At 41.7% G+C, this 12,610-nt stretch overlaps 1 protein-coding gene across 3 annotated transcripts in view; it reads right to left on the reverse strand.

Moving 5' to 3' along the window:
* Positions 1-12,351, reverse strand: part of LOC105490475 (p21 (RAC1) activated kinase 3) — a 292,458-nt gene extending 280,107 nt beyond the window's left edge. For all 3 annotated transcript variants that reach the window (XM_011756150.3, XM_011756145.3, XM_011756151.3), the window contains exon 1: positions 12,100-12,351. The gene's annotated coding sequence lies outside the window, so the exon portion shown is untranslated. The remainder of the gene's footprint in view (positions 1-12,099) is intronic.
* Positions 12,352-12,610: the final 259 nt, after the last annotated feature.

A 12,610-nucleotide genomic window follows, 5' to 3' on the forward strand; every position in this document is an offset into this window, starting at 1 on the left:
AAGACCACACAGCTAGGAGAAGGCAGAGCAGGGACTTAAACTTAAGCAAATGATCTTTTAACCTTTACCCTACCCTCTCTTTTGCTCCAAAACAGCTCTTTTGCCAGGGAAAACATGAAGACATTCATAGTCGTATATCTTGGACCACTTTTCTTTCAAAGTAGTCTGTTTTCAGTGATCTGATTGCTCCAAGTTTTCCACAGAGAAGGGAGAATTAGAATCATTGCAGATAGAAGAACTGAGGCCTAAAGAGGCAGAGTGACTTATCTGGCATTAGACACGGAGCAAGCAATTGAGGCCTTACAAGACCGTAGTTTCTTGGTTTCTCCTTTTCTTTCCTTTTTTATCAAGAGACAGGGTCTCACTCTGTTGCCCAGGCTGGAGGGTAGTGGCACAATCACAGCTCACTGCAGCCTCAAACTCGTGGGCCTAAGTGATCCTCCCACCTCAGCCTCCCTAGTAGCTGAGGTGCACTGCAGGTGTGCAGCCCCATGCCTGGCTCATCCTTGGTTTCTTGATGCCTATTGACTCTCATTACTGGAAACGGCAACAAAGAGGACAGATACTGCAGAAAATGGGTGCAAGTCCTCCCCTGAGGGCTCCAATTGGAAGGGAATTTTTAGAGAAATTATAGCCAATAGAAGATCTTTCTAGGAAAGAGCTGTGGAAAAGAAAACAAATGGTCTGTTTTTGTGCAGTGATGTTAAATTGCTCAATGCCCTATACTACAGTCAAAGTGAAAAGTTGGGCTACTTCAAAAAGGGCATTAGATTAGGGTTTAAGGATGGACTTGGTCCCATACGTACAGCCTGGAAATTGCAGTGCATGCTTTGGTTATGTTCATGAGTTTGAATCATATCAATCCTAGATCGATGAGTCTGTATTGGTGGATGCCAAATATCCTTTGCTGCATGCTGCAAGTTTGACAATGAGAATCAGACAGGAAGAACTCAAGTGAGCTGGAAACCCAATAATCCAAGCCAACAACACTGTTGTTCATGTTATTCTGGGTCTTCCCCCTGGTTATCTTCCCCCACCCAGGCCCCCTTTAGCTGAAAACATCCAGGAAGTCACTCCCTGCCTCCCAGAGATCCTCTATACCCTTGGCACTAGTCTTCTGCTGAGAGTAGGAGGAGGAAAACAGAAAGTATGTTCCACATTCCCATGATTTGCAAAGCAAACAATAGTCACACGGATATCAGGAATTTATGTCTCAATGACAATATTTAGAGATTTACTCAGTTAACAGTTCACAAAAATCAAAACTAATCTCTGAGTCCCACCCCTACAATGATACACAATAATTCTGGCAAATTTTGCTGCCATTAAAATGAACCTCCCCTTTCCTTCCTGGTCTTTATTGTTGCTTCAAGGCTCAGACTGGTCACACCCAAGAAGATCTGTTGCTTCATACATTCCCCTTTGGTGTAACACAGTCTTATTACCACAGGGAGCACTTAATAGTAGAATACTCTGTTTAACCATTCAGACCCCAAGACCAGACAGATTCACTTTGCTGCTCACCATCTGAGGGAACTTGTGCAAATCACTTAGCTGCTCTGAGCCTTAGTTCCCTCCTCTGTGAAATGGAATGCTAACAGTATTAACCTAACAGAGTTGTGGAGAAAATTAAATGAGACAACACATGCAAAGAGCGGTGCAATACCTGACACACAGCAAACACTTAATAAATGGGAGCTATATATAAAAAGAAGCATTTGCTGGCTCTGAAAGTTTGCCTTAGAGAAGCATTTTCCTAGCTCCAACTACTCCCATAATGAAGTAAAGGGTTGAAAGCTGGGGCAGAAGGAAATAGTGGGGCAAATTGGTGTACATTAGTGCTGACTCCTTTCTTTTTGGCATTTAGAAGGTAGGATGGTATTGAGAGAGTGCCTATGGCTGAAGGAAATTGGATCAGTGAGATCAAGGGGAAGTGGGAAAAACCCACTGCAACACTGTGAATTTAACGAAGGGAAGAAGAACAAAAGTTGAAAAAGTCACAGAGGGAATAGAAGTTTGAAATAGGATTCAAAGGAAAGCTTGGACCAAAACAGTCTAAGAGTTATGGAAATCACTGTGCCCTCCCTCAGTAATGTTTCTTCTCAAAGTATTGTGCCAAAGGACTTGAAATATACTCATTATTGAATGTCTGGTCAGTTTGTTCGTCCAAACTCGCTCTTCTTAAAAAGAACACTGTGCTCTCCATTCACCTCTGCAGAAATCAGTCCCGGGGAGCTAGGCCAAAAGCCAGCCTCCTCAAGTGTAGTTTCATATCATAGATTTCTAAGCCAGAGCTCCTAGGTGACCTGGACTTCCCCACTTTTGAAAATGGTTTCATTCCCTCAAGCCAGAAAGCACCAGGAGATCTTGCCTCCTGAAAGTTACCTCTGGAGGGTGTTCCAGTCTTCTCCCGAATCACCTAAGAAGCTAGTTAACAAATAGATTTCCTGGGTCTACCCTTGGAGTTTCAGATTCAACTGGTTGAGGTGGGGCCTTCAAAATATATTTTTAAAGTGTCCCCAAGTGATTCTGTCACAAAGCAAGCTTTGACTTTGGAGATGAGAATGCCTTGTTTAAGGTGAAGGAATTGCAATATGGATTATTGATTCCTAACGATGCTCTCATTTTATATGTCAGGAATCTGAGGCTCAGAGACATTTAAGCTCTAGTTCAGGGCCACACAGCTAATTAATAACAAAACCGGAACTCGAACCCTGGACTTCTGCCTCCCAATTTAATGTAAGTTCCATTTACTGACTCTCTTTGCCTCTTTGTTAATGAGGTTTTTATTTTTGGATTAAGTATGGAGTCAGACATCCCTTTCCAGTTCTAATCAGAGTTAAAAAAACAATGTTACCTTTGCAGAATAGTTTATTAGAAAAGAAAAACATGACAATTCCCAATTCTACTTAAAGCAGCAAGCATAGTTTTAAAAAGAAAGATGACCTTTCCTCTTATAACCATCAAAAAGTATAAATATATCATGTGATTTATGCATAGAATCCTTATTTGTGGCTATGATGTTTCAATTTTAAATTATTTGGCAATTAAAAAGAGAAATGCTAGCTTTAAAACAGGACATTCATTAGCATAAAAACTAAAACCACTTTTTTCAAGGCAGCAAAATTTGATAATTATATTATCTGGGCATCATTTCCTCTGTGAACTATGCTTACTCTAGTCCAAACCCTTAAAAAGGAGGAAAAAAAGACAAACATTAGATACAATCTAAAGCCATTTGCCAAATACCAAGATTTTGAGGTAAGTGGAAAACCACAACTCATAAATGTCAATAGTTCAAGTAATCCAAATTACTCCTTTGGGGACAATAATCCACCCATCTTCTGACAGCTCAAAAGCATCCCTGGGGTGGGCTGTGTCAGTACCGCACTAGGTAAAGTGAATGATGGGTAAGTACAAAGGGCATTATTAAACAACCAAATTGGGAAGCTTCACTTTAAAGGCACCTACATATATCCCTAGAGGAGAGAAGTTGCCAAATCTTTAGCTAGCAAGTGTTAGGGGGTATGCCAGAATCCTTTTCCAGCAGTGTCCAACTTTTGGAGCATTTCTCCTTTCCAGATGTGTTCTCCATCTGTAAAATGGGTAAGCAACAACTATCACCACTTTTTCATGTTTCCCCATTGCCCTGCCACCTCCAAAGGATTTTAGGCTGCTACTGTGCTCTTCAGACAAAAGATATTCATATGCTGCATAAACTACCACTCAGACTTCCATCTTCTAATCCACAGACCCTACCTTTGGCCTAAAGCACACACCAAAATACCCTTGACCATATCTGAATACTGGCAGAAAACAGGCACAATAAGATGAAGCAAGCCCAGGCAGAGTGAGGGGAAATGCTACACCTGTACTTGTTTGCCACTATTCCCTTTGCAGAGGGTGACATCACTGTTTATTTCTGTTAGAATATCTTCTCATGGGAGGACCTCAAACTTGTCCTCTTTGCAGGAAACCAAGTTAGATAGAAACTGATTCCTACTTTCAGCCTTCAGAAAGTTATGGAACCAATCTAGCCGACCTCAGAGATCAGTGAAGATGCAGCAGTAGATTTTTTCCAAGTGTCTTAAGATGAGATACAGCTCTAAAGTTAGTTCATCATTGCCTGCTGATGCGGATGCTGCCAGCAGAGATGACCATAAATGGTCATTCATTTCACTGTGAATTTAGAGGAATTTAACGTTGGAAAATGCTTTCGACACAGTTCTAGTTGAAAATGAATTAACGAGCATGTTTACTTAAATAATTGAAGGTGAAACATGTATTACAGGTGTTCCATGTGCAGTTAGGGATTTCTGCTCCCAGCCTTTCCCAGCCTTTCCTTTCCTCCCAGTCAAATATGAATTGCAGCCTAGCATTTGATTTAAGAGCCAAAACCTGAATTATCAGAAGACATCAGGAGGAGGGGGAAAACGTACTTGTATACACTGTAGTTGGAGTATAACTTGCTAGAAACATTTTAGAAAGCAATTTGGCAATATCTAGAAAAATATTAACTGAAAAAAATCTAATCCTAAGAATTTATCTTAAGGAGATAATAAGCCAACTGTATATGATGTAGTGCAAGGATATCCAATTGTGGCATTGTTTGCTTATAAAGGAATAGATTGAAAATTGTGATTTTTAAAAAAATCATAAACATTTCTGTACAGTGAAAGACATCAAAATCAAAGTTAAAAGACAAATGATAAACTGCTTAATATATTTGCAACACAGAGAACAGTTAAATGGTTACTATCCAAAATATTTAGAGATCCTCATTATCAGAAGCAGAAAGAACAACTCAAAATAAGGATACCTAAGTTATCAGAAGCAGAAAGAACAACTCAAAAGAAAAACAGGCAAAGGATATGAAATGGCAACACAGAAGAAATACAGATGGCCAAAAAACACATGAAAAGATGTTCAACCTCACTAGTACTCAATGACATGCAAAGAGAAGGGAGATTTTTTTTTCAGCCTTCACATTGTCTAAGATTAAAAAGATCAATAATATCTGAAATTGATGAGGAAGAGTGTGGAGAAATGGCCATTGTTGATGGGAAGGTAAATTGTGATGGCCTTTCTGGGAGGCAGTTTGGCAGGCTCTATTAAAATCAAAAATGTGCAAATCAAACTCCAAACCAGCAACTTTACTACTTTAAATTTATATGATAAAATTGCTCACAATGGTATGCAGAGATGTATGTACAAGAAGGTACATTGCGTCAATATTTAATAATGTAAAAATAATCAAAAATAATGCAAAAATTAATCAACAAAGGTTGGATTAAAGAGATTATATTACAATTATGTAATAGAATACTATGCAGTTATTTATAAGAATAAAAACACAGGGAGGGAAACATCACACACTGGGGCCTGTCGGGGGTTGGGGGACAAGGGGAAGGAGAGCATTAGGACAAATACCTAATGCATGTGGGGCTTAAAACCTAGATGATGGGTTGATAGGTGCAGCAAACTACCATGGCACATGTATACCTATGTAACAAACCTGCACATTCTGCATATGTATCCCAGAACTTAAAGTAAAATAAAAAAAAAAAGAATGAAATAACTAGATGTATACTGGCAAGAGAAGATCTTCAGACATATAGTTTAGTAAAAAGCATTCTGTAGAACAGCACATGGTTACATCTTTTATTATTTTATGTACATGAATATATACATGTGAATATTCATAAAAATATGCACAACATGATACATACCAACCTGTGAACATGGTGGGGGATCAGTGTTGAAGAGACAAGGAACACTCTACATCATATCTCTATTTTTACAAGCAAGAATGAGCATGTGTTCTTTGATAATAAAAATGCTTTTGTAAATAAGAGAGGCATGCTGTGCCACTCCCCCACAACGTCCAGCCCCTACTCCCAGCCTTTAAATGTGTCCTTTTCAAGGACACAGTGTTCCAGAATCTAAGACAACTTCTAATACCCAAAGCCCTGAGTGTTTGGTATTTAGATGTTTGACTAGGGTAAGAAAGCTGGAGAGAAGTGAAAGAGTTGTCTCATTCTTTGGGAAGAATTTTTATTTCATTTAAATATGTCATGATTGCCACCCTTTCTGGACTGACTCCCTCCCCAGTCCTCCCAAATTTCCCAACTGCCTAGCTTCCCCACTTCATTTTCTTTCATAAGGTTGAAGGAAGGGGACATGGTTAGCTCACTTCAATTCCTTTTCTATTTTTTTCTTTTATTATTATTATTATTATTATCATCATTATTATACTTTAAGTTCTAGGGTACATGTGCATAATGTGCAGGTTTGTTACATATGTATACTTGTGCCATGTTGGTGTGCTGCACCCATCAACTCATCAGCACCCATCAACTCATCCTTTACATCAGGTATAACTCCCAATGCAATCCCTCCCCCCACCCCCCTCCCCATAATAGGCCCCAGTGTGTGATGTTCCCCTTCCTGAGTCCAAGTGATCTCATTGTTCAGTTCCCACCTATGAGTGAGAACATGCGGTGTTTGGTTTTCTGTTCTTGCGATAGTTTGCTGAGAATGATGGTTTCCAGCTGCATCCATGTCCCTACAAAGGACACGAACTCATCCTTTTTTATGGCTGCATAGTATTCCATGGTGTATATGTGCCACATTTTCTTAATCCAGTCTGTCACTGATGGACATTTGGGTTGATTCCAAGTCTTTGCTATTGTGAATAGTGCCGCAATGAATATATGTGTGCATGTGTCTTTATAGCAGCATGATTTATAATCCTTTGGGTATATACTCAGTAATGGGATGGCTGGGTCATATGGTACTTCTAGTTCTAGATCCTTGAGGAATCGCCATACTGTTTTCCATAATGGTTGAACTAGTTTACAATCCCACCAACAGTGTAAAAGTGTTCCTATTTCTCCACATCCTCTCCAGCACCTGTTGTTTCCTGACTTCTTAATGATTGCCATTCTAACTGGTGTGAGATGGTATCTCATTGTGGTTTTGATTTGCATTTCTCTGAATTCTTTTCTATTTTTATCTCAAATTCAGGATTCAATTCCATTCTTTTACCCATAAGAAATTCCACTCTACTCCCTGTCCCTTGTCTATTTGGCACAAACCTCATCCCAGCATTTCCATTTCCCTCCGAGTTAAGATTGACAATTCCACCTCTGGGAATCTTTCATATTTAGGGAGCTTCTACCAATGACCCTAGGCTGTATACCAATACCAACAGCAAGCAGAGCAGGAGCTCTCCATCTACAAGGCCCTGAAATTACAGGCACATGTCCATGGATGAGAGGCCTTCTCTGTGGAGTGCATCAGTAGCTTTCATGACTTTCAAGGGGATCCTTGGCACACAAGAAATGGTTGTTAATCACCAAGGTAAAAGGACTAGGATGATCACATCATCCACCATGAATCTTGGGCAGAATATCCAGTCCTCAGGTTACCAACTGGGTGCTTGGCTTGGTGAATCAGACAACTATACACTCAAGAGGAATGAAGACAGAGAGAGAGAAGCATGTTCTTCTAGGGCTCCACTAGAAACCTATCCTTCTACTAAAACTGTTATGTGAGGGCCCACACTGCTCAGGACTGGACATGACCTCCAAGTTCCACCAAATGAGCCAACCCTCACTCCCCTGAACTACACAGGAAGGCAGCTAAGTCAAAGAGAAGAACACTGGGAGGCAGCAGATCTGAGTTTCAACTCTTAGAATGACTTCTGTTCTGTCATGTGGTAGCTGTGTGACCTTAGACAACTCACTTCACTTCTTCCATCCTCATTTTCCTTATCCAAACATAAGGTTTACAACAGAGAAACTGCCATAGGCATTTGTAGCTCTACCATTCTATGAATGTCCCCCACTGAACAAGCATCTCCACTATGCACTCCAGAACAGAGATTAACTTCACTCTGGCGTTACAGCATCACACAGTCTTAAAGTCACATGGTTCTCTCTTGTTGCTAACAGAAATCCTTCCAATTACAACTGAAGCTTGCTGCTTTTATGCAGAGAAGAGCTAATCTGAGAACAGAGTACTCTAGAACCAGTAACCTGAATGCCTTGACATTCATTTTGGGGTAGAGACTGAATGCCTTGTGCATCAGTCTCTACCCCAAACCCAGTTTGCAATGATTATCAGCCATTAAGTCTCAAGAACTCCATTCTCCTTTCAAGGCAGTTTGTAAAGAAAAAAAGGTTCCGGGAATTAATAGCAGTCAAGGGATCCAAGAAGGGTCAATAGTCACATGAGTGCTATTTCTTTTACCCTTAAATTTCCTTAAAGGTGGCCTCAGCTTCCCATTGACAAAATGGACCCCTGAAACTGTTGTTCAAGAAGCATCTCCTGTAAACAGGACTCCAGACCAGGTTGGATGTTGGAGATACTGGAGAGAAATCCTGCACCAGCTAGCTTTCAACATGGCCCTTTACAACTGCTTCTGAAAGACAATTAGTCGAAGGATAAAAACAACTTTCCAACTAAACTTAATTCCTAACTCCAGGGTTCTCTGGTCAGTAATGTATGTTCAGGTTGATGGACTTTTTCTGAAGGCTGTACTGATGATACCTCTGGACCAGGAAATTAAAAGTCATGCTGAAATTTTCAGAATGCGAAAGGAAATAAACCCAGAGAACTGAGTCAGCCAAGATTGAACGAGGATAGGTCTCTGCAGTCAAAGCAGAGCGGAGAAATGAGGCAGTCTGCCCAATAACTCAGCAGAAAGACAGAATTTGGGCCTGCATTATCAGGATAATTGCCTTAATTCTTCACTTCACTTTAATAATAACCTTGAGTTTACATAGAGCCTTTCTTCTAAGCAGCTCAAAATACTTACAGAGATATTATCTTAGTTGTCATCACACCATCACAGTCAGTGAGAGTGATGATGATTATCAGCCTCATTTTACAGAGTGGGGATGGAAGGAAAACCTGGAGGGGTAAAGCGAGTCATCCAAGCTTACCCAGCAAGATGCCGACAGCCTCTGAACTCAGAACTCAGCGGAGAATGCTCTTAACCCAAAGAATGTTTCTCTCAACACCAGTAGACCCAAATGCTTGTTGGAACACCAGACTCTGTGGGTAATTCCAACTGAGAAATGCTGCATATTTTATACTCCTGGAGAGTCACAATATTCGTTAGCCTAGTAAAGACTTTTAGAAGCCCTGCAGTAAACAAAGCTGTTTATGTTTAAGTAAGAATTTCCAAAACTTAACTTGACCACAAAACTCTGTGTGTTTGTGTGTGTGTGGGTCGGGGGAGGTGTGCCCTACTAACATTCTATGGGACTAGTCTTCTTTAGAACCTACATCAAAAAACACTTTCTGGTAACTAGACAGACCTGAGCATCAACACAGCTGACAGATCAATTCAATTCCAGTCCAAGCTTTGGAGAATGTATCTTAGAGATACTGCCTGATACCTTCTGGTATTGACAGCCAGTGAACAAAGGACCTTTATGTGCCCAAAGTACCCTAGGCCATCAACTCCGCCCGCAGCAAGGTATTGTCCAGATGAGGAAAGAAGTCATTCAAGCTCATCTACTTCTGTCATTCCTTTCAAATAGAACCCAGGGCTATTTTTGGGTTCTCAGAACCCACACTCTTAACTAGCATAATTTTGTGACCACCAGGCATTTCCAGTAAAAATAATCAGTCTCTTAGTCTCACTCCCAGTGCCATTTATCAGCCTATGAATGCAATCAGCACCAACACAACAAAACAAGAGATTCAGAATGTGCCCCTGTTCTGGCTTAATTGCAAAAGTATTAGAGCAGTCACTATATATCCATTTAAAAACTAACATACAGCACAGAAATCTTGTACCATTGTTAATTACCAGTGAAACTACTAAAAGTACCTAAAATGTAAAAATTCCTCAAGATCTCGTTCAGGTTAATTTTTATTTTATATACAGTTTGAATGATAAAAGATCACAGCCAATAGATTTAATATTCATTACTAGCATTTTCATATTTTCTTTCAGTATTTATTAAACATCCACAGAATAAGAGGAAATTCCTGCATTGAAGTTGGTAAATTTTTCAGAAAAAGTAAATGTAATGCAGGTATACCTGTCTTTATCCATTCATGGACTATTGGAAAAATTCCGTTAATGGATTTTTGGTTAAAAGAAATTCACTAAAGGTCAGAGAGGCATTGTTAATTAACATAATCTGATTATGAATCCTTTTGTAAAGCAGCAAATTCTGCAATGTAAATATTGTCCATTTAGTTCATTTGCCTTGCACTCTCACATTTACATATATCAGATTTGTTTAAAGCAAAACACACTAATATTAATAAATGAGCCAGATGTTTCCTAAGATAGAGATGTGTTGTGATCTTTATCAATCTGCAATACTGGTTTTTTTTGTTTGTTTGTTTGTTTTTTGGATGTGCCACCAATCATCACTCCAAACCAGAAAGAACCATTCTGAGTTTGTTGAGAATTTGGCAGTCACACCTCCAAGGACTCCCTGCAGTCTCACTTAACTGTGACCTCTCTACCTTCATACATGCCATTCTTTCAACTTAGAATACCATTTTCCACTTAGTAACCTGGTGAATCAATTCTTCAAGACTCAACTCAAATGTCACCTTGCCCATGAAGACTTTCTTGATCATAACCCCCATTCCCAATCAGGCAAACCTCCCTCAGGCTCCCACAATACCCTGCCTGCCCCTTGTCATACTTTATTCTAATTGTCTGTTTACACACTCTATCTTGCCTACCAGATTGTGCACTCCCTGTGAGCTGAGATGATGTTTTATTCATTTCTATACTTTCAATACTTGACGTTACTAACACATAGCAGGTATGCAAAAAATATCTGCTGTTTGATTAATCGCTATCTTTAGCTGTATATTTTTGAACCCTGAATAACAATGCTTTATGAAAACCACAAATAAAAGTGTCAAAGAGAAGGTTTAGCAGTTTCGTTCACTTTTTATTGATCTCTTCTTTCTTTGATTAAAAAGTGGCCATACCAGTTCATACCTTATAATTCAAGAAAGAAAAAAAACACCTCTATATCAAATTCATGACTAACACATAGGTGCATTTAGTTTGTTCTTTTTAGTTCAAACATAGAACTACATCCTAGCACACCACTAACTTCATTGTAGTAAGTAAGACCTGAAGAAATTAGGATCCGCTAATTAAAATGGGTGTGGGAAGGCACTGCAGGGATCACTGTAAGAGCTTTGGATCCTCATTGGCTGAGAGAGGAAAACCTGCTAAGAAAGTTGGGCATCTTTGGGAGAACAATAACGCTATCTAGTAGGGCTTGGTCAACCTGGCTCGAAATTCTGCATCCGGAAAGTCCTAAGCAACAGTCCCAGCTGGGGGGATTTCCATCACTTTGAAAACGATCATTATCCTCCCAATGTGGGCAGAAGCGGTTGGACCTGATCCACCTGCGTGTTGCTGCAGTCTGGCTTGGCATGGAATGAGACTCAAGGACATGTAATGCCAAGAGTAGCCCAGCCCCATGGCGCAGACACACACACACACACCACTACAACTCGCACTCACTGAATTCCACACAAAACCCACACCATCTCCACGACACACACCACTGCATTCCTGTGTGCCGTCACATACAGGGAGTGCCCTCTCACATTCTCTCGCTTCCCTAGTCGGCCCGACCCACACCCCACATTGCTGGCGGACTGCAGCCTAGCCTGGAGCTGGAAGCTGATGAGGACTGGTTTTGTTGTATGTAACAAAGCCCCAGGCACCCAGGTGCCCCGCTGGATCATCTCCATCCATCTCTCCCCGCCCCCATCCCTGAGCTTCCTGAACAAGAGAAAGCTCAGCCCGGGGAAGTGGATGCAGGGAGTAGGGACGCAAAGAAAGAGAGCTTCAGGGGTGGGCGGGGGCAGGAGTCCGGGCAGCTTCAGTGCTCTCTCGCCATGAACCAAAAAGGAAGGCGATCTGGCAAAGGGAACCAGCTGCCTTCCCAACCTTTCGCCCTCCATCTATTCATAGAGCAAGACTGAAAACTGAGAAATAATCTACCCTCCCTCCAGCCCCGTGCCCTCCCAGCGGCTGTTGGAGCCACAAGAGCTCCAGCAGCCCGCAACAAAGCGCCCCCCCTCCCATGCACAGACCTGTTCCAGCCTCTTCTTGGTCAGAGCGAAGGACAGTGGCAGCCCAGGGTTCTGCCCTTCGCTGCTGGGCAGGAGGAGCAGGGGATGGGAGGAGGAGCAGGAACTGGGGGAGGAAGGAGGACGAGAGGGGATAGGAGATCACAGCCGCAGCGGCGGTGGCGGCGGCGGTGGTAGGAGGAGGAGGAAGAGAGAAGGAGGAGGCTGCTTCGGTGGCAGCTGCTGAGGATGCTCTGGCGACAGGCAGGGCTGGGTGCGCGGGGTGCGGGCTCACGTGCGCCCCATGGCCGGGGGATGCGCGCGCGTCTGGGTGTGTGAGAGCATCTGGGTGTATTTTGACTGTGATTATTCCAATTAAGACCTAGTCTGGAACTTGTGGTTCCTGCAGCCAGGCGGAAGTGAAACCCTTCCAGTCTCTCAAGCCTGACTGTTTGGGTCAGGGGGATGGGGGCTGTGGGGAGCGAGGGCGGGGAGAAGGTGCCCGTACCCCTTCCTTCAATCTTCTTTCTGGGCA

Source organism: Macaca nemestrina, chromosome X (genome assembly GCF_043159975.1).
Source record: "Macaca nemestrina isolate mMacNem1 chromosome X, mMacNem.hap1, whole genome shotgun sequence".
Classification (NCBI taxonomy): domain Eukaryota; kingdom Metazoa; phylum Chordata; class Mammalia; order Primates; family Cercopithecidae; genus Macaca; species Macaca nemestrina.